Below are 20,836 nucleotides of genomic sequence, written 5' to 3'. Positions count from 1 at the left end.
GTGATGAGTGGTCTTCCTGTCTTCTATGGATTCTAAACTCTGACATAGCTTGTATTTCACTGTGACTGTATTGACTATACAAATAGACATTGGAAGGAGATCATTTCTATTCCTCCTAAATCATTGACACAAGTGTCTTATTGATCCAAAGACCAACTATTTCTGAATTAGTAAGTTAAAACGTTGTTTATGAATGTATTCCTGTCTTAATTTATTTTAATTAAAAAAAATTTTTTTTAACGTTTATTTATTTTTGAGACAGAGAGAGACAGAGCATGAACAGGGGAGGGGCAGAGAGAGAGGGAGACACAGAATCAGAAGCAGGCTCCAGGCTCTGAGCCATCAGCCCAGAGCCCGACGCGGGGCTCGAACTCATGGACCGCGAGATCGTGACCTGAGCTGAAGTCGGACGCCCAACAGACTGAGCCACCCAGGCGCCCCATATTCCTGTTTTAATTTAAATAAAGTTCTGGTTTCTTTTAATGGTCACCTTAACAAAATAATTCCATTCACTCTCATGCTATAGAAACTTTTCTTGGGTTGGCAGTAAGGAATTATTGGCTGATAGGCCAATTTTCTCTGAACAATCCTAGCCACTATTTTAGAAAGGGGGAAAAAAGCAGAATAATTCTACTCCTCTTGCAGAAGTTCTTTGTGACATGGTGTTTTCCTCACACCGTAGATGTTCACCTAGTGATTTCAGATTATAGACTTACATTTCTTACCTGGTCCCTGTGGGACTTCTCAGGCAGCTTAACCAAGGTTAAACTGGTTTATTCTCCCTTTTCTGTACAAAAATGTTTCTGAGACAATACATTTATGTGACATTTATTTATTTGAAAAAACATACATATAAAATTTGTTATTTGCCAGTCACTGGTCTAGGAGAGTCAAAAGAATTAGCTAATTTAACTCTCACAGTACTATGAGGTAGGCACTATTTCTAAAATGGTCTCAACTTCAAAAACAAAGAAACTGTGGGACAGAAGGCTTAAATAACTTGCCCGACATCCTTGGCTAATAAGTAGCAGAACCAGGATTTAGACCTAGGTGGTGTGGCTCCAGAACAGGCACACGTGGCTCTTGGCCACCCTCCAGAACGTTCTGAATCATTTTTTAAGGGAGTCCATTTCTTTTTTAACTTGAAAACACCTCTACATTTCTGCAAAGAAAGATTTGCTATTATTAATACTTTTATTAATATAAAGATTCCCATTTAGCAGATAGCTGAGGTTTTTGAGATGAAGCTCGAATCCTAAATTTGCAAATGGAGATGTGTGTGTGTGTGTGTGTGTGTGTGTGTGTGTGTGTGTCTGTGTTTTGGACCAAACAAAGTTGTTATAATTACATTATTTGCCAACATTTAAAGCTTTGGGAAATTTCTCAGAAAAATATGGATATTGGGTTTTCCTTGAAATAATTAGAAGATAAGAAAATAACAGATTTAGTTTTCCTATATGGCAACAATCTGTCACAGCTAAGCAGCTGTCCTTTTTATATAGGACCTGTAAGCCCCAGCACTTGTATCTTACTAGTTAGTCACGCTCATGATGTTTCTTGATGGTTTCTGTGGAACTTTAAGACCCCTGATCTAGTCGCTGGAAAAACCAAAAAGAAGCAAGACATCTTAGTTCTCAGAGGACATAGGACTCCTGGGAGGTATCATTTCTAGAACTTGAGAATAAGATGAGATATTAGGCTCAGAAAAATGTTCAGAGCTCAATGATTACATCTGGGTTACAAATTACAATATTGTGATTATTAAGAAAACCCTGAATTCAACTGAATAAAAAGTAAAAATCTTACTGGCTTTATTCAATAATTCCTGAATTGGGCAGCATCCAATCTAGCAGATCAAAAGGAGCTCCAAGGGGCTGTGCATAATGAAAGACTTCTACAGGCACAAGGGAGCAAGAACAAGGAAGTTGTGCTAGTAAACTTGGTTGTGGCAAGGTCACCTTGCTTTAGGGTTCTACCAGGAAGATTACTTCACTAATGCTGATCAAGTAATTCCTGATTTGACTAGTTTAAGATTCCATTTCCGGAAGAGCTGAAAGTGCAATTAAGTCTCAGTTTGGTGATGTGGGGGTTAGCATTAATGACTCCATTTTGGGCCTGTTGTCTTGCTTTTAACATGGTTTGTAAAAATATATATTTGGTCCTTCACATGACCCAAATATACTTCTTATATATTCAATCTTTGTCCATAGGTCCTGGCTCACAGCTCCCCAAACCCTTGGGATCTCCTGATTGATAAGGGCAACAGAGACATCTTATGTCATAGTATTTAGTTCCTGAAAATGCTTCAGAGCCAAAGGGTGAAATCGGTAGCTTGTTATGAGTAACAAGCCCCTTTCCACCACAACAGGCTTTATGTTAACGAAGTAACTTTTGGAAAGCACCTGGGCTGGTTGCCAGTGGGACTAACCACTAACAAAGGGGTGGGACTTTCCGTCCCAACCCCCTGATTTACAGGAAAGAAAGAGGGCTAAATGCTGAATCATCACCAATGGTCAATGATTTAATCAATCGTGCTTGTGTAATGAAGTCTCCATAACAACCCACGAGGAGAGAGTTCTGAGTGCTTTCAAGTTGGTGGAGGTCCTGGAGAGGGCATGGAAGCTCCCTGTGCTTTCCTTATACTTCACAGCTCTTCTTCTCTTCCATCTGGTGGTTCCTGAGCTTTATCCTTTTATAACAAACCAGTGATCAAGTAAGTAATTTAGTTTCCTAAGTTCTGTGAACCTTTCTAGCAAATTAATCAACCCAAGGAAGAGGCTGTGGGAACCTGTGATTTATAGCCCTTTGGCTGGAAGTGCAGGTAACAACATTGGTTTGAGACTGGCATCTGAAGTGGGTGGAGGTGGGGGAGAGTTGGGAGGGGTCTCGGAAGGTTGTAGATGAGAACAGTTTTGTGGGGCTGAGTCCTCACCCTGTGGAATAGGATGCTGTCGCTGGACAGTGTCTGAATTGAGTCAAATTTTAAGACTCTAAGCTGGTGTTGAGCATTGTTTGTTGGTGCAGGAAATCCCTAGCCCTGCCTGTGGAAATTGGGTCCCAGAACCCTATTAAATAGGAAAACCGGTAAGTCTGACCATGTAAAATTTACCATGCCATTACCGTATGTAGGCACCATATCCTCCCCTTGATAAGAAATAGGAACTAAATTAGCTAGTGGGGCAGCAGTGATTGTTAAGTTGGACCAGATGTGCAAGGGAGATTTGCAGACGGCTTTAATTTTATCTTTCCACTATTGAACATGCAAAATGTCCACTATTTAGATGTAATTATCACTGTATTCCTTGCCTTTGTATATTACCTGGGCTTCATTTTTGTCAAAGAATTCTATAAGAATGTAAGTTCTATGTGATTCTCTGGAAACATATATTAGTGCTTATTCTCTGAATTCCATGAAAGGAGAACATATATAAGAATTTACTAAAGAGGAGAGGAGAAGGCTATTAAAAATGTCTTTGACTTCACTTAGCTAGACCCTGGAATTTCACAAAACTTAACAGTGGTTAATTGGTTTACTATTGAATGATGGACAGTTAAGGGAAGAAGCTGATAGCTGGGAGACCGTAAAGAGTCTGCAAGTGGGCGGAAGTATTTATGTGACAAAATCTTAGTAGAGCGGTCAGTGGAAGGCTTTAAACCTGAATCCAAGGGTACTTGATTATAGATAAAAAGTGAGAGTTAAGAAAGAAAGGACTTGTGAGTGAAGGAAAGAATCTCTAATGCCACAATCAGCCTGTTAGCATTGTCTCCCTAGCAAACCAGAAACTGAAAGACCTTTAGTATCATAGTTGTGTCAGTCGCTTCATGGATCCCATTTTCAAGGAAACGTTTTGCAGGAACTTTAATGCCTTACAGAAGAAGTTGTTGTAATTGCATGGGTGTACTCACAGGTACTCAGCTTTAGAAATAGTTTATACCAGGGGTGCCTGGGTGGCTCACTCGGTTGAGCATCAGATTTTGGCTCAGGTCATGATCTTGCGGTTCATGATTTCAAGCCCCACACCCAGCTCTGTGCTGACAGCTCAGGGCCTGGAGCGTGCTTCAGGTTCTGTGTCTCCCTCTCTGTCTGCCCCTCCTCCACTTGTGCTCTGTCTCTCTCTCCATCTCAAAATTAAATAAACATTAAAAAAGTAAAAAAAGAAATAGTTTATACCATAGTATTTTTATTAATGATATTTATGAAGCAAGATGAGGCATTGAGAAATTACAGGTAAGCCAGGCCTATTCTGCCAGAAGCAGATCAATTTGAGAACTAGAGATTAAAATATATTTAAAGATTAAAATCAATGTGTGCAATAAGGGAAGATGAGCCAAAGCAGAATGAATGAGGAGAAAGTATTTGCAGACTTCTGTTTAAAGACATCATCAATACTCAAATGAAGAAAGCTTGGTCATTAGCTTCCAATTTGCAGGACATTTATAATTAAAGATTTTATACTTTGTGATAAGTCAGCAATTATATATTCTTAAATATATTCATTTAAGAATTCTGTTTCATAAATTCTCTATATCTTAAAGTGTGAATTTTGTTCTTGTTTATTCATCTTCCTATGGCCATTTTAAAGTACAGAATTAAAAGGTTTTTTTGTTTTTTGGGTTTTTTTTTTTTTTTTTTTTTTTTTTTGGAAGAATCAAAGAGAAACCATACTGGGTTAATCTGCCTGGTATCTAGAGACTCTATTCTTGTGCAAAGACAGAGCAGACCAGGTCAGTGGCATCCCAGATAAGGAGGTTAGACCAAAAATATGACTGACTAGGTAGAGTTCCACGGCCTGGGCAGGATGGAGAGAATAGTTGTTTGGAGACCTTATATCTTTGCCATGGCAACATGATGATGGTGAAAAAATATTCCTCAGGTTGTATTTTAATAGTCGATATTTGAAAAAAGTCAGACCTAAGTTAGATGGTTCAAACCCAAGTCATCAATCTAAGGCCTCCTGGGAGAGAGGAAGATTAGGCACTACATCAGTTATCTATTGCTGCACAACAAGCCAACCCCAAATTCTGAGGCTTGAAACCATAACAATTTACTGTCTATCATGAGTTTGGGCAATCTTTGGATGATCTTGACTCTTGGTTTCTCATGTGATTACATTTTACTGGAGAATCTGCTGGGCTAGAATATCCAAGATGGCAGGTGTTGCACATTGTTGGCTGGTGAATCTCATCTCTCCACGGACTGCTACCCTTCAGGGGTCTAAATTGACTACTTACCTAGCAGTCTTAGGGCAACGTAGTCTTAGGGCAACCTAGCCAGAGGTTGAAGACTGAAGGGGCAAAGTGTCTTGAGACCCAGAGTCTGGTACTTGAAAAACTTTAATTCAGTCATATTTATTTATTAAAACAAATCCTAAGATTGGCTCAAATTCACTGGGTGGGGAAATAAATGCCATCTCCTTCTGGGAGGAGCTAAAAAGAATCTGGACATGGAATAGAGACCTTGAATCAATAGTAGGCTTAAAAACCAGGGACCCAAGAAAATTTTTATGAGTTAGAAGACAAGAAGTCTAGAGCAATCTTAAAGGCAAAGTGTGAGTGCTCATAGCAAATACTGAAGTGTTATTCCTGTGCTTACTTACTAGTGTTTTGGGTATACTTGAAGATGTTTGGAGGGCGTGAATACCTGCAGAATGTGGTCTAAGCAGGGATTTTTCTGGGGTAACACAGTAACTTAATTATATACTTAAATATTTGGTTGGGATATGTACCATCTTCATGAAGTAATGTCTTCATGTCTTTCACTCTAACAGTATAACAAAGTTTCAAGTGTTTTGGCTACAAAATAACTTTTCATTCATACCAAAGCTATCTGAATGGGTGTTTCCTACCACACAGTTACATGCTTTTCATTGAAAAATGATACTGTAATAGCATTCTTTGGAGCAGATGGTAGCTACATTTGTGGTGAGCATAGCATCACATATAGAGAAGTTGAGTCACTATGCTGTATACCCTCAACTAATGTAACATTGTGTCAACTGCTAGAAAGAAAGAAAGAAAGAAAGAAAGAAAGAAAGAAAGAAAGAAAAACTTGGAAGGATTGTTTTCTCAGGATCAGAAGACAATTATACATGGATCTCAGAATGCCAGGAATTTTTTTCTTATATCTTGGAGTTGTGTGATTATATGATTTCTGTTTTCTAGTTGCTACTCAGTGGTACTGAACACAGAGGACCCAACATTACTCTGGTGGTGATTTCAATAAAATAATCTCAGCTCTAAGCCTTTCTTATTTTAAGTTAGTCTTAAGTACAGCTTTGTATAACCACATGAATTGAGGAATGCCTGGTTTGGTATTTTCTTTTGTCTACAACTTACTAGGTTTATCCATACATTAATCATTATATTATGATATAATGATCAAACATCCCCAGCTACACAGAGCCCTGAATATATTTTATGAATGACAACGATAATCTAAGTTCACTCTTCAAATGTCTAGTGTATTCTTAGAGTGGTCTAGTTATTTATCCCAATGAGATCTTAACTTATTTTAGTTTTATTCTTCATTTGACTTCCTAATCATGGCAGATAATAGGTCTAAATTACCTTCCTTAAATTAGATGAGAAAGATAGGATTAAATTGCACTTGTGCCCAAAGTATCATTTTTCACTTAAGAAACAGCATCAATGATGTCTATACTTCCACTCGTGTTAAATTCTGTTTCCCACCATTGTGCAAAGGTAAGCTTTTTTTTTTTTTTTTGCATTTCTTGGAAAAACAAGGACACACCGCTTCCCATATTTAGCACGCACGTATGCACTTATATCAGGTTTAGGTGTGACTGCATATTACATTTCCCCTATAATAGTAGGCTAAAATGTTAATTTTTCTCCAGCGTTTAAAGTTAGGTAGGCAGAACAGGGTGGTCTGGCAGTCCCAAATGCTACTTCAGGTTATAAGTTTCTTTTAGATCATCTTTCTATCATTCCTAGACTGAGCCCACGGAACCCATGTGGTTAGTGGAACTCTGATTGTCACATGCATGTTCTAGAAAGCAGGAGAAAGGGAAAAGCGATAAAAGATAACTCCCTCCTTAAGTATATGATACTTTATTTTAATCTTATTGACTCAATCTTAGTCATATATATACATCTGCCAAGAAAGCTGGGAAAGGCAGTCTTTTAGCTGGATGCATGACTTCTGTTAAAAAAGAAGAGGAGAATGGATATTGAGAAGCAACCATCAATTTTTTCCATGGTACTTAGTAAGAATTAATGGAATTAAATTGAATAGAAATCAGAGATTTCTGATATGTGCTTTAAGAATCACTACCTGACGAGGTGTTTGAAATCATTCTCATTATTTGGTGTTCATGTTGTTGAACGTGTAACCTGAATTTAGATTACCAGAAGTTGCTGTAACCTCTTAAAGTATGAATCTGTTTATCTTCAATTTCTGTGCTGAAGGCAACAGCTGCATCTTACCAATGAACCCCCATCTGATAGAAACATGTGTCTGATTTCTATTTTAGTCTTGGCATAGTAACTGTGAAAGATTTTGGTTGGCACTTAGTTATATTGCTAATATGTCACTGACTATTATTGCTACGAAACCAGCTTTTCTGTCACATCTCTTATCATGTAGCATATCTATAATCCTTATAAATAAGCTAGAATTCTACCCTTTTATAAAAATATATATCTTAATTCTGTGTCTAAACATATACACTCCCTCTGACTTGTGCATTTCACATTGTCTGCTATTTTCACTTAAATTCTAATACCATTATTTAAAAATTGTCAAACAGCCAAGAAAGACTGAAAAGAAGGAAATCAACTAGAAAATTACTGAGTTGGCAGCACTGTGTAAAAATGATCAAACTGTATATGTGTATTATTTTACACACAAGAGATGATTGTTTTGTTTCCTTTCTTTTGGTTTCTCACATTAAAGCTTAAAATTTGTATATACTCAAAATTTTGTTCTACACCCCCTGTAGTTAAAATATTGTCAATATCCTGAAATCAGAATTACAAGATGTTTAAATTGTTTTTCTTTTCCTTAAACAAAATGCCCTTCACAGTCTTCTGTGGCTAATATGCTATTGACATCATTGAATATGTTCTTAATTTCAGATATTTTATTTTTCATTTCTAAAATTTCCATTTCATTCTCTTGAAAGGTTTAATTTAGTATTAAATGTTTTGTTCATTTCCTTCATTCTCATAAATATATTTATCACAATTATTTCATAACCTGTTAACTCTAATAATTTGGTGATTTGTGGACCTATCTGTTTGTTTTTACACTTTTTGGTTTTTAGGCATGTGGTTCTGTCTTTGTTGTGCCAAGTGACTTTTGATGGAATGTCAGATATTATATATAAAAATCACGGGGGCTGCAGATATTATCTTCAGAGAGAGTACACCCTTTATTTTTGATAGGTAGAAGGAATCAAAGATAATCATCCAAATAAATGAAGGAGAAAGCTGCTTTGATGAGGTGTGGCAACCGTGATGTGGCTTGGCTGATCCTGGGTTCACCCTGGACTCCTAGAATCTCCAGTGGATGGGCTTCCCCTTTAGGGGCCCTATTCTCTTGACAGGTCTCATATTCTGATTTTTATGTTCTGAGGCAATATAGACCTCCAGCTACTTTTCAGGTATTTTATTTTTTAGCTTTTTAAAAAAATTATTTATTTTTTATTGTTTTTATTTTACAGATAGAGAGCAAGTGAATGGGGGGGGGGGAAGGAAGAGGGAGAGAGAGAATCTTAAGCAGGCTCCACACACAGCACAGAGCCTGACATGTAGTCTGATGTGGGGCTCAGTCCCATGACCCCGGGATCATGACCTAAGCTGAAATCAAGAGTTGGGTGTTCAGCCTACTGAGCCACTCAGGTGCCCCTATGCGTTAGCTTTTAACCATCTACTCTGCATAGTCCCAGAATTTGGGTTAAACCCATTCATATTCTTGAACCTCCTTTCCAAGTATTTATCAAAAGCTCTGTTGGTTTTTCTTTTCCCAGGAGTAACACTCTATTAGTTTAAAATCCAATTCTCAGGCTCCTGCTTAAGCCCAGGATAGGCACAGGCCTCATGGTAAAGGCAGCTGCAAAGGTCAGCTTACTCACTCATGATTTTCCCCTCTCTAGAGTTTTAGACCTTCCACTCCTTGGTGCCTCATCAGTTTTCCAGCATCTTCAAACAGATGATTTGCATGTTGTATCATTTTTTTCCTCCAATTGTTCTCTGAGAGAGCTTTACTCTGCCCAAATCTACTCAATTCCATCTGGTATGATCTGTGTTTTTGTACTGTTTGTTCATTTTATTTTAAACAGTATACATATGGACATCTTGGAAATATACCTACCTTTGTAGTGTATTATTGATACACAAAATATCAATCAATGGTCTGAATGTATACTTTTTTTTTTTTTAAGTTTATTTATTTATTTTGAGATTGGGGAGCAGAGAGAGAGGGAGAGAGAATCCCAAGCAGGCTTTGCACTGTCAGCGTGGAGTCTGACACAGGGCTCAAACCCATGAACCATGAGATCCTGAGCTGAAATCAAAAATGGGATGCTTAACTGACTGAGCCACCCAGGCACCCCTGAATGTACACTTACATATAGGGAGGTATATTACTTCATGAATGGAAGCATAAAAAAATATTGTCACAAAATATATAGTCTTAATAAAATTCTTTCAAAATTCTTAAGCTTTGTTAAATCTGTGCGTGATATGAAGTCTTTAAAATGAGTACTTCAATCTAAAAAGCATATTCATGCATTCATAAAAATTTACTATTTGAAATGTTTCTCTGGCAGAATTGGGAGAGAGGAAGAAGGTACACTTTGTGCGCTTTGCTCTCCCCTGAAATCTAATGTTACCCTATTTTTAAAAAGTTTATCTGGTTAACATCCAACTTTTACACCTGTATAATAAAATAGGTTTTTGGAAATCGACAGATCTAAAATTTTGAATTCTATCTGTAGCTTTTTCTCTTTGAGAAATCTCCTCTATGCCTATTACTTGAAGCACCAGTTATACAGGAGTGATGATTCTCAACCCATGTAACTCTTTGGGGCTCCAAATTTGTACATAAAAAGTCACCAAGTTACTGTGACTTAAATGTCACCTGGGTATGTCAGACTCCAGTTGCCGAAACTTTATTTCTACCCTGACTCTCATGGTACCTAATGTGCGGTAAGCGCACATACTCTGTTGACCGATTGAATGAATGAATGACACACCCATCCTTCTCCAATCTAGAATCCTCTTCTTTATTCCTTCCTTTGGCAAACACAGGAAAACCAATCACCCCTTGTAATTAGCCCAGGTTCCACATATCACTTTCTGTTACTCATTTAAGATGAAAAATATCTCTCCTTTTTTCTGTTTCTTTGTTCTAATTTCTGTCTTTTCCATGAGAGGTGTTCTCAAATATCTGAAACTACTGGTCTTTCCATATGTATTAAGAATAAAGCAAAAAATCTGACTGGAAGCTCTGTATCTGTTGTCAGGGATTAATGAGTGAGTGATTTCATACCAGGATTTGGGAGCAGAGACCTGTCATTTATATTGCAGAAACCCTCATATAGCAGCCTGTCTTTACTGGTCATTCAGTTTCATCAGAAATGAATCCTCAGGGCTCCTTTCTGTGACCTATAGACCCATAGACTTGATGGAATATATTCTGGGAGTGATTTTCTCTCTGTCTCTCTCTCTCCGTGTGTGTGTGTGTGTGTGTGTGTGTTAGGGATGGGGGTGAGCTCACCATATAAACTTTTAGTTAACAGTATCATAAGTCAGTCTCACCCTTTGCTGTTTCTAATGTCCCTAAATCTACAGGTTGTTTAAATTTCTCCAGAGACTAAATCTCCAGCCTCTGTCACATGGAGAGACAACTAAGTGGCCTTGCTAGTTGGTGAAGTCCTCAGCAGGTTTTTCATGTTCCCATAATACCCCATGTATAACTCTATTACAGCTGTCATAGTATACTATACTATGCTAAACATTAGTTTCCCCTTCTGTTTTCTGAGTATGGATTCCTTAAAACTAGACTATTATCACATGGACAGTATTTAATAAATATTTAAAGAAATGAAATGATTAGAGATATATTTATATTATATCATTTATTTATTACTACTTGATTATATTTATTTAATTCCTAATATATTTTTAAACCATACTCCTTCACCAAATGTTTATTAGTAAGTGTCCCACGTGGTTTTAAGGAGTGGTGATTGATCAGTCGACAAAACAGTGCCTTATGAAACTTAGAGTCTAGGGATAAGAGAAAAAAAAGAAAAGAAATGTAATAAATATTTAAGTTATATGATGAATAGATAGAATTTGATAAGTGCTATGAAAAAGACCTACTAGAGCAAGTTGAGAAGGACTGAGAGTGTTGGAAGAGGAAGTTTAGTTTGTGGTATTAAAGTTGTTCCTTAGGCAATGTTGATGAAATTAGAGCAAAGCTTGGAAGAAAAGTATTAGCTAAGAGAATATCTGTAGGAAGAATAGTCCAGATAAAGAAAATAAATAGAGCATTGGCCCCAAAGGAGAAAAGGTTAGTGTGGCTGGAGTGGAATGAGCAAGAAAGAGGGAGAGTGATGGAAAATGTGGTAACAGAGGAGCAGGACCCAGTTCATGCTGGGATTTTTAGGCCATCACAAGGATCTTGGCTTTTATTCTAAGGGAAATGGTGAGTCATTGCTGAATATTGACAGTGATGTTTCATGATCACAAGTACATTTTATAGGAAGACTCTCTTTGCTATGGTAAGAGTGGACTGTAGCAGGGAAGGGTGGACACAGGGTGACCTGGTAGAAAGGTACTGCAATAAAAATGAGACAACATGGTCATTCTAACCAGGATGGTAATGTAGAAGTGAGAAATGGTTAGATCTTCGATATTTGAAGGTGGATCTGATGAGGTTTGCAGATGGATTCAACATGGCTTTTGGCCCAAATAACTGAAAGATAAAACTGTCATCATCTGGGGCACAAAAAGGCTGTAAGTAAAACAGATATGGGGTGGGGAGAAGATCAGATTTGAACACATATTGGATTTGGCTCTTAAACATTTACATGGGTATGTCAGGTCATCAAGTCAGGACAGATATTTAAATTGGAAACATATTGGAGAGTTTAAGCACCCAGATGCTCTTCAAAGCCATAGGACTACATGAGATCACCAAGGAATGGGACATAGTTGGAAAAGAGAAGATAGAGGAGTGCACTCTGGGGAACATTCAGATTAATAGGCCTGGGAGAAAAGGAAGAACCAATAAAGGAAACAGAGGAAGAGGCATTCATCAGGTAGGAGGAAAACCAACAGACTGTCACCTAGGAACCAGGTACAGACAGGAAGTGTCTCAAGGAAGAAGGACTAATCAACTCTGTCAATTGTTGGTAAGTCACATAGGGAAGGAACTTGGAATTGATCAATGGATTTACAATTAGGGAATTGTGATTGAAAAGCAGAATTTGGTGGAAGCGGTCATGCTGTGGTGATGATCTAGACTAGGGTGAGTTTAGTAGAAAATGGAAAGAGATAAATTGGACATAGAATAGAAAATCTAGGGCACTTGGGTGGCTCAGTGGGTTAAGAAACCCACTCTTGATTTCAGCTCAGGTCATGATCTCACAGTTGCTGGGATCGAGCCCCATGTCGGACTCTGCACTGACAGTGAGGAGCCTACTTGGGATTCTCTCTCCCTTTCTCTCTCCCCCTCTCCCACTCATGCTCTCTCTCTCTCTCCTTCTCAAAATAAATAAATAAACATTAAAAAAAAGAAAAGTCTGTTGAGAAGTTTTCCTGAAAAGGGAACAAAAAAAAAACAACAAAAAAGAAGTTTGTCTAAAGATGTAAGTCATACCAATGGAATAGAATAGAAACCCCAGAACTAGACCCACAAACGTATGGCCAACTCATCTTTGACAAAGCAGGAAAGAACATCCAATGGAAAAAAGACAGTCTCTTTAACAAATGGTGCTGGGAGAACTGGACAGCAACATGCAGAAGGTTGAAACTAGACCACTTTCTCACACCATTCACAAAAATAAACTCAAAATGGATAAAGGACCTGAATGTGAGACAGGAAACCATCAAAACCTTAGAGGAGAAAGCAGGAAAAGACCTCTCTGACCTTAGCCGTAGCAATCTCTTACTCGACACATCCCCAAAGGCAAGGGAATTAAAAGCAAAAGTGAATTACTGGGACCTTATGAAGATAAAAAGCTTCTGCACAGCAAAGGAAACAACCAACAAAACTAAAAGGCAACCAACGGAATGGGAAAAGATATTTGCAAATGACACATCGGACAAAGGGCTAGTATCCAAAATCTATAAAGAGCTCATCAAACTCCACACCCGAAAAACAAATAACCCAGTGAAGAAATGGGCAGAAAACATGAATAGACACTTCTCTAAAGAAGACATCCGGATGGCCAACAGGCACATGAAAAGATGTTCAACGTCGCTCCTTATCAGGAAAATACAAATCAAAACCACACTCAGATATCACCTCACGCCAGTCAGAGTGGCCAAAATGAAGAAATCAGGAGACTATAGATGCTGGAGAGGATGTGGAGAAACAGGAACCCTCTTGCACTGTTGGTGGGAATGCAAATTGGTGCAGCCGCTCTGGAAAGCAGTGTGGAGGTTCCTCAGAAAATTAAAAATAGACCTACCCTATGACCCAGCAATAGCACTGCTAGGAATTTATCCAAGGGATACAGGAGTACTGATGCATAGGGGCACCTGTACCCCAATGTTTATAGAGGCACTCTCAACAATAGCCAAATTATGGAAAGAGCCTAAATGTCCATCAACTGATGAATGGATAAAGAAATTGTGGTTTATATACACAATGGAATACTACGTGGCAATGAGAAAAAATGAAATATGGCCTTTTGTAGCAACATGGATGGAACTGGAGAGTGTGATGCTAAGTGAAATAAGCCATACAGAGAAAGACAGATACCATATGGTTTCACTCTTATGTGGATCCTGAGAAACATAACAGAAACCCATGGGGGAGGGGAAGGAAAAAAAAAAAAAAAAAAGAGGTTAGAGTGGGAGAGAGCCAAAGCATAAGAGACTGTTAAAAACTGAGAACAAATTGAGGGTTGATGGGGGGTGGGAGGGAGGGCAGGGTGGGTGATGGGTATTGAGGAGGGCACCTTTTGGGATGAGCACTGGGTGTTGTATGGAAACCAATTTGACAGTAAATTTCATATATTAAAAAATAAAAAAATAAAAAAATAAAAAAAAAATAAAGATGTAAGTCATAGTGGTGTAATAATCAGAATATGATTTCCTGTGTGCTGATGGGGAAAGTCTAGCAAAGAGTGAACAATTGATATGACAGGAGAAAGTGAGGAGCACATTCCTGGGGCTCTGTCCATGAGGAGGGGGGAAAGATGGGAACTAGTGTGAAAGTCAGACTTGAATTGAGAAAGGAGCCTGGGAGTGGCATGAGTCCCGCCAGGCAGGAAGGCAGAGTATGTGAGCACATGTAATGGTAATGTGGGGAGTAGACTCTTCGGAGGTTCTTTTCTGATTGCTTCAGTTTTTTTCAGTAAAGGAAAACAAAAAAGTCATCAGCTGAGAGTACGGACAAGAAAGGGGGTGTTGAGGTTTGAAGAGTGAGAAGCCATGAAATACATGTGTAGGAGAATAGAAGTATAAACATACTGGAGACATATTTACTGACTACATGATATTATTAAGGGCCCACTGTAGGCAGTAAACAGGAATATGAGACCAGTCAGCATGATGGAATGTGACTCTCTAGACAGACAGATTCAGCTGCGTAGTTGTGGGATTTAACCAAAATCAAGAGAGGGGCAAAATCATTAAGGGTATATGTAAGGAAATGCTTTTAATGCTTGACCATGGAGATTTTTTATGTTTGTTTTGTTTGGATTCCAAGTTAAATTTAGAGAAATCATACAAAATTCTTCTTTTTGTAAACCAAGACAATATTCCCTGGAAATGGAATGATAATAATAATGGATCCAAACAAAAACCCAATTTTAATATTTAAAGTTTAAATACATCCTTGAAGTTTCTTCATCTCTTTTTAGATCTTCAATGAGATATCAGTATTGATATTTCAACAATTGATTATTTTGTGTCTATTCTCTAAGTGGAAGCATTATTAACTACCATGGCTAGTAAAGTAATGATGTTTAAAAACAAGGACTGTGACTGTCCAGTCATTTGAAGCATCTCTTCTGGAGCGGATAATTAAGGAAATTTTGGAATAGGAGAGAATAATGGGTACCACACTGAAGAGCATTGGATTTACTTTCAAATCTCATTTTCAGAATTGTTATTAGGACTATATATCTGTACAGTTGACCCTCAGACAACATGACTTTGAACTGCATGAGCCCACTTATGTGGATTTTTTTTTCAATAAATATAGCACAGTACTGTAAACGTATTTTCACTTCCTTATGATTTTCTTAATATCAGCACCCCTAACCCCTGCATTGTTCAAGGGTCAACTGTGTATCCATTATTTAGTTGACCATTGAAATTATGCTGAAAATCTAGAAAAAAATGAAAACCGCATATTTATTGAAGTGAGACATCTTCTGTCTTTCAATGATCCTGATTCTATAAGAGGCAATGCAAATGAATGTGTATATTCTTTATGCCAATGAATGTTTTTTTTTGTTGTTGTCTATGCAGTACGGCCCAGTTTTTGACAGGAACATGTAACTGATCTTTATAACCTGGTACTTAATTGCTTCTTTCCTATAAGATTAAGTAGAAACCTTTTAATCTGTAAAACAGCATTCTCCTTGGCACTAAAGGAAGTCTATTTCAAAACAATTCTATTGAAAGGGCTCTTAACCTAATGCATAGGAATTATTGTTTACATGACATATTGTTGGCAAAATGTGTGTGTGTACACTTAAACATACACTTGTGGGTAGAGATTGCTACCTTTCATAAACCTTTCAAAGGGATCTTTGACCTCCCCCCCCCCAAAATAAGTGATATAACTGACAATTCCATGATAAAGGGCTTTTTCCCTATGTTCTAAAGATGAGTAATTCTGTTGCATCCTTACGTCCATTACACAGAGTAAAAATGTGTATGTAGTAGTTTTAATTTGCATGTAATGAAGCTGGATTACTAAAGGGACAAATGTATGTACCCAAATCACCCAAAAGGCAACAGTGTCCAACACAAAAGCCACATTAAAAAATTCCCTCTCCAATGGACTAACCAGGAGCATGCAGTTTTTCAGCTGTGAGCAATTGGCTACTGATAACCTTGTTCATTAACAAATCAAGCAGCTGTTCAGATCTGCAGAAAAGCCCCCATGTTGTCCCTAAATACTCCAGTACAAAATCAGTGTAAACCAATTAAGTTACACAATGGGAAAAGCATCAGATGTGTAACTGATGCTTCACTTAGCCTCAGCCTACTCTTCTTTTAGATTTCAATAATCCTCAACCTCCAGAAAATGATAAATTTCTACATCAATCTTGAGTAAATATTCCAGAGTCGATTCTACTGTGTACAGAGAAACATATTTTAGAAATCTTCTAAATATTTGGTGGCTACCTGAACTGGAATTATTTTTGTCCACTGAAAAAAATAATTTAAATCAGTGACTAGAAGTAATCTGTGGTCCAAAAGGTTATTATTTATGTTAAGAAATACTGTTTGTACTTACAAAGTTGTCAATTATCTGTGGAAGAAATGGTGGAGGTATTTATTATTCTGAAATTATATTGTAATTGAATCAAACTGTCAATATGTACTCAGCACACTTAAGATACGTCAAAAAGAAATCTTAATTAGGATTTTGGGGGTGTGGAAAATTTAGCACACAAAAGTATACACATTATATTTTTCACACCAATGGAATCAATAAAACATATGGCCTACCTTCGTCTTTGTGGCTAGCAGTATTTTGAAGTAATTCATCTCAAATCTCAGTGTGCAAGAGCTGAAATAATTTTACCTATCGCTTTTTAGTTCATCTTTATAATCTGTTATTTATTCTCTTTTGTTTGGGTAGTATCAAAATTGTGGTAAATATTAATCTTAAAAATCACAGCATTTTTAGAACTTCAAAGGATTGTCAAGGTTCTTAGGTCCAACTCCTTTATTATACTTCCTCAATAAAAAACTCATTAGGAAAATAATCCTATTTTTCACAATCATTTCTAAAAGGAACACAGATTTCTATGCTCTGTCACCCAGCCCAGCTCTTTCAGTGAAAGGAATGACCTTGAATTGAACTGTAGAAAGTACATGGAAGAAAAGTTTACTGAAGAAGTTTAGTAAGGATACAGGAGATTAATGCATATATTTGTGTTGGACACCCTTGCCTGTGCTGCATATTCAAAGTGATGGGATCATGTTATTTATTATATTTTTCAGATCATTTGCAATGTTAATTTACATGAGTTTGATATCGCTTTTGTCTTTTAGTTATGTGTTATTCTGAGAAATCCCTAGGGAAGCAGAGGATTTATATGCTTTGTGTACATGTTCCGCAGACTAAGCGCTCTGGCATAATTATTTTTGGCACTCGCTAACTGATTAAAACATCCAATTTAACTCATGATCAGTAAGATTAAACCTTTTTAATATACCTCAAAAGTAAATTATCATTTACTACTCAAACATCCCTTTCTGCACATGTCCTCAATAAAGCTTTTCTTTTTTCGTTAATGTACCTTTTAACGAGGATTCCCTTTTATTTCTTCCTTTGGGCAAAACTGCCTTACCCTTTATAGAGAGGTAGGAACAAAGATGAGATGGACGCTGACTAGATAAATACATGGATTTTTAATGTTACACCAATTACAAGCCCTCGTTCTTGTTGTATTTTGTAAAGAATTTGCTATTCAAGAAGACATGCCCCTGCTTTGGGTTTATTTGATGTACAGACAAATGAGAACAGTTAGAAAGAAATAATATTTGAAAAAAAATCATTTATACGACTTGGCGAAAAAACTGCCTTTTGTTTAATTTTAAATCAGTTGCTTTTCAAAACTTGAGGTTACATTTCAGTTTTGCAGTGAAACCCATTTAATGGAATATCCAAAGCACATAGCAATATCACAACAATTTGAAGGGAAGAAAAGGTTCCCAAGGATGACTAAGTATGATCTAATCTTAAATTAGAATATTGGCAGTTTGCTGGTCCTCTCCTTGCCGAGGACTCTTGCACTGGATCATCACTGTAAGGAGAGATGAGGAAAGTAAAATGCCCTAGATAACGTGTGCTGGTTAAGTCAGGAGCTCATGGAGCTTTAAAGCAATCACAGGTGTAAGCCCCTCACACACACACCTCACACGCTGAGGGAGGTAGGGGGCAGTCAGATTAGGAGAATCCTCCTGTGTGGATGTTAGAGTGTTATCGTGTACAAATGTTGTGGTTACTGCCTTTTATGCATAGGATTAACATCAAATGAAACAAGAATTATGGAGTAGGGCTTTAGATAGAAAATAGGTCAAGTCAATGCAATAAATATCCTGTCAGAATTTTGATCCAGATTTACAAATACTTCACCAGATTGCTAATAAGCCTGTAGCCCAGCATGTAAATATTTGAACAGTATGAAAAATGCATCTGAGTTAAACAACACGACTATGCCCCAAATAGGTTGAACTACTGTAATGTTGTAAACCAGGCAGAAGGGAGACTTTTCTGGAATATGTGGTAGATAGACCAAAAACATTGCCAAAGTGGTTTCCTAAATTGTCAGGAAATCAAAATCTCAAAATGAGTAAATCTAGTAGTTGGTTACACAAATTCTAAGAGCTAGAAGAAACAAGCTTACAAACTTTGTGTAGATTTCCCATTCTTGGATCTAGAAGTGTTGGAGTCTTCTGAAAAAAATTGGCCACGCATAAAACTATCTTTGAAATTGCCATATCCATGCAGTGGTCTCCCCTCCAAGACAGATTCTGGATGTGAGAATAATTTGAAGACCCACTAACAAATGTGATTTTTTATTAGGTGTGTTTGTGCCAGCCCTTTGGACGTTAGGGGTTGCACATAGGCAAACATTTTGGTGGGCATTTTCTCCCTCTCTCCATTTCACATAAAATTAAAGAGTAATTTATATGAAGTCCAACATATGAATCCCTAGTTTAGCATATTAGTTTCAACAGTTATTAAAGCTTGCATAAGACCAATCACATTTCCATTGTACCATTGTAACTAATTTATGGTCTTGATTTCCACCCCCTCCCCGAACTTTCTGACCAAGCATGACATTAAAGGCTCCAAGGAAAACATTTGTTTAAAAGGTGAAAACAATAGTAGTAAATGTTCTGCTTTTTCTCCTCTGGTTCCAGCAGCAATCATACCAAATTTCTAGTATATTTACTTGTTGCTAATTGATGAAATAATGTCATTCTTTTCTATTAAGAAGTGAGTTCAATTATTGATCCCATCATCTGTAAAAAGGCAATTTGCTATCAGTTTCCAAGTGTGTGATTTGTTTTTAACTAAGAAAGAAAAAACTTTGAACATGGGAGAGGGTAAGCTTGTTGTGCTTAAATTTTCATAAATTGGCAACTTTTGGCACAGATGCCAAAGAGAGAACAAGAATAAATGTCTCAAGCCTTGGTTGTTAGGGTCTGATCACAAGCGTTGTGGTGTAGAATTCATGGATTATTCATGTGTAATTACAGATAGCTATTGTGCTCCTTTAAATCATCCCTATGGCCCATTATGGCCCATAACAACTGAAATAGCAATTGTCATAGTAAGGTTTGGGCTCTGTCACAGAGTGTGGACTCTAATCAATAATGATGAATGGTAAAATTTTACATCAAGCGGTCCAAAGTCTGGTTGGCCTCCTCCATAAATCTGTACAAACACTAAGCAGAGCAGCTGCAGGGTCTGGAAATTTAAAAGCCAACACTCGCCTTACCCCCTACATGCATTTACCTCTGTAAAAGTAAAAAAAAAAAAAAAAAAAAGGGGGGGGGGGGGGGAGAAAAGGAAATGCTCAATATATCAATTCTAATAATTCACATGCTGTTAGAAGCATTTCCCCCCTATTTAAATGGGAGTGAACCCTAGGTTGTTTTCAAGGTCAATTTCAGGTGAAAGGGGGGTCATCTAAAGGTCACTTGAGCTCCCATGCAGGTCAATAACACCTCTTCACTTCCACAGCAGACAAGCGCTCACACCCAATCAATCCACCAGTGCTGCGGCTGCACCCAGTGTAATGAACAGTGAATAAATGTAGCCTATCATCACAAAACATGCTTTTTAAGTACCTTTCCTTTTCATGTAAAACCTCTCGCTGTCAAATTCTACATTCACTCATCCAGCAGTGAGTAGCAAAAGTGAGAAATCAGACTCTCATTGGGGTTGGTAAAAGGTCACAGCTGACAGACACGGAGGTTAAACTGCCGAGTTAAAATACTGTTCATTACCCACTGCAGCTTTTTGCTAACTACACTTCTTTGTGTTATAGTCAAGCAGTACATCAATATGCCCCTCCTCTTAATTTATTAGCAATTGTTGAATTGTGTGGGGTAGGGGCTAAAGGAGAAATTAATGTCTTATATGTGGCATATCTTTATATACACATATATATTTTGCTTTTGAATATTCCAATTCCCTGTTTTAATACTCAATACCCTGTACATCATGGTGTCTACTTGAGATGTGCCCTGATTATTAGGGAAACATAATTCCTAAGATCATAAGAGACTGGGTAATCTGAATTCCAAAGGCCCAGGGTTGGTTGTTTGGAGACCATTTTTATTCAGATATTTTTTCTTAAATGAATTGTATATGAGACCTTTTGATGTTTTTCAGTCAAAAAAAAAAACCTGGTTAAATATATGGGAACTTGTAATT

This window comes from Panthera uncia (assembly GCF_023721935.1).
Source record: "Panthera uncia isolate 11264 chromosome A1 unlocalized genomic scaffold, Puncia_PCG_1.0 HiC_scaffold_17, whole genome shotgun sequence".
Taxonomy (NCBI): domain Eukaryota; kingdom Metazoa; phylum Chordata; class Mammalia; order Carnivora; family Felidae; genus Panthera; species Panthera uncia.
This window is presented reverse-complemented; position numbering follows the sequence as displayed.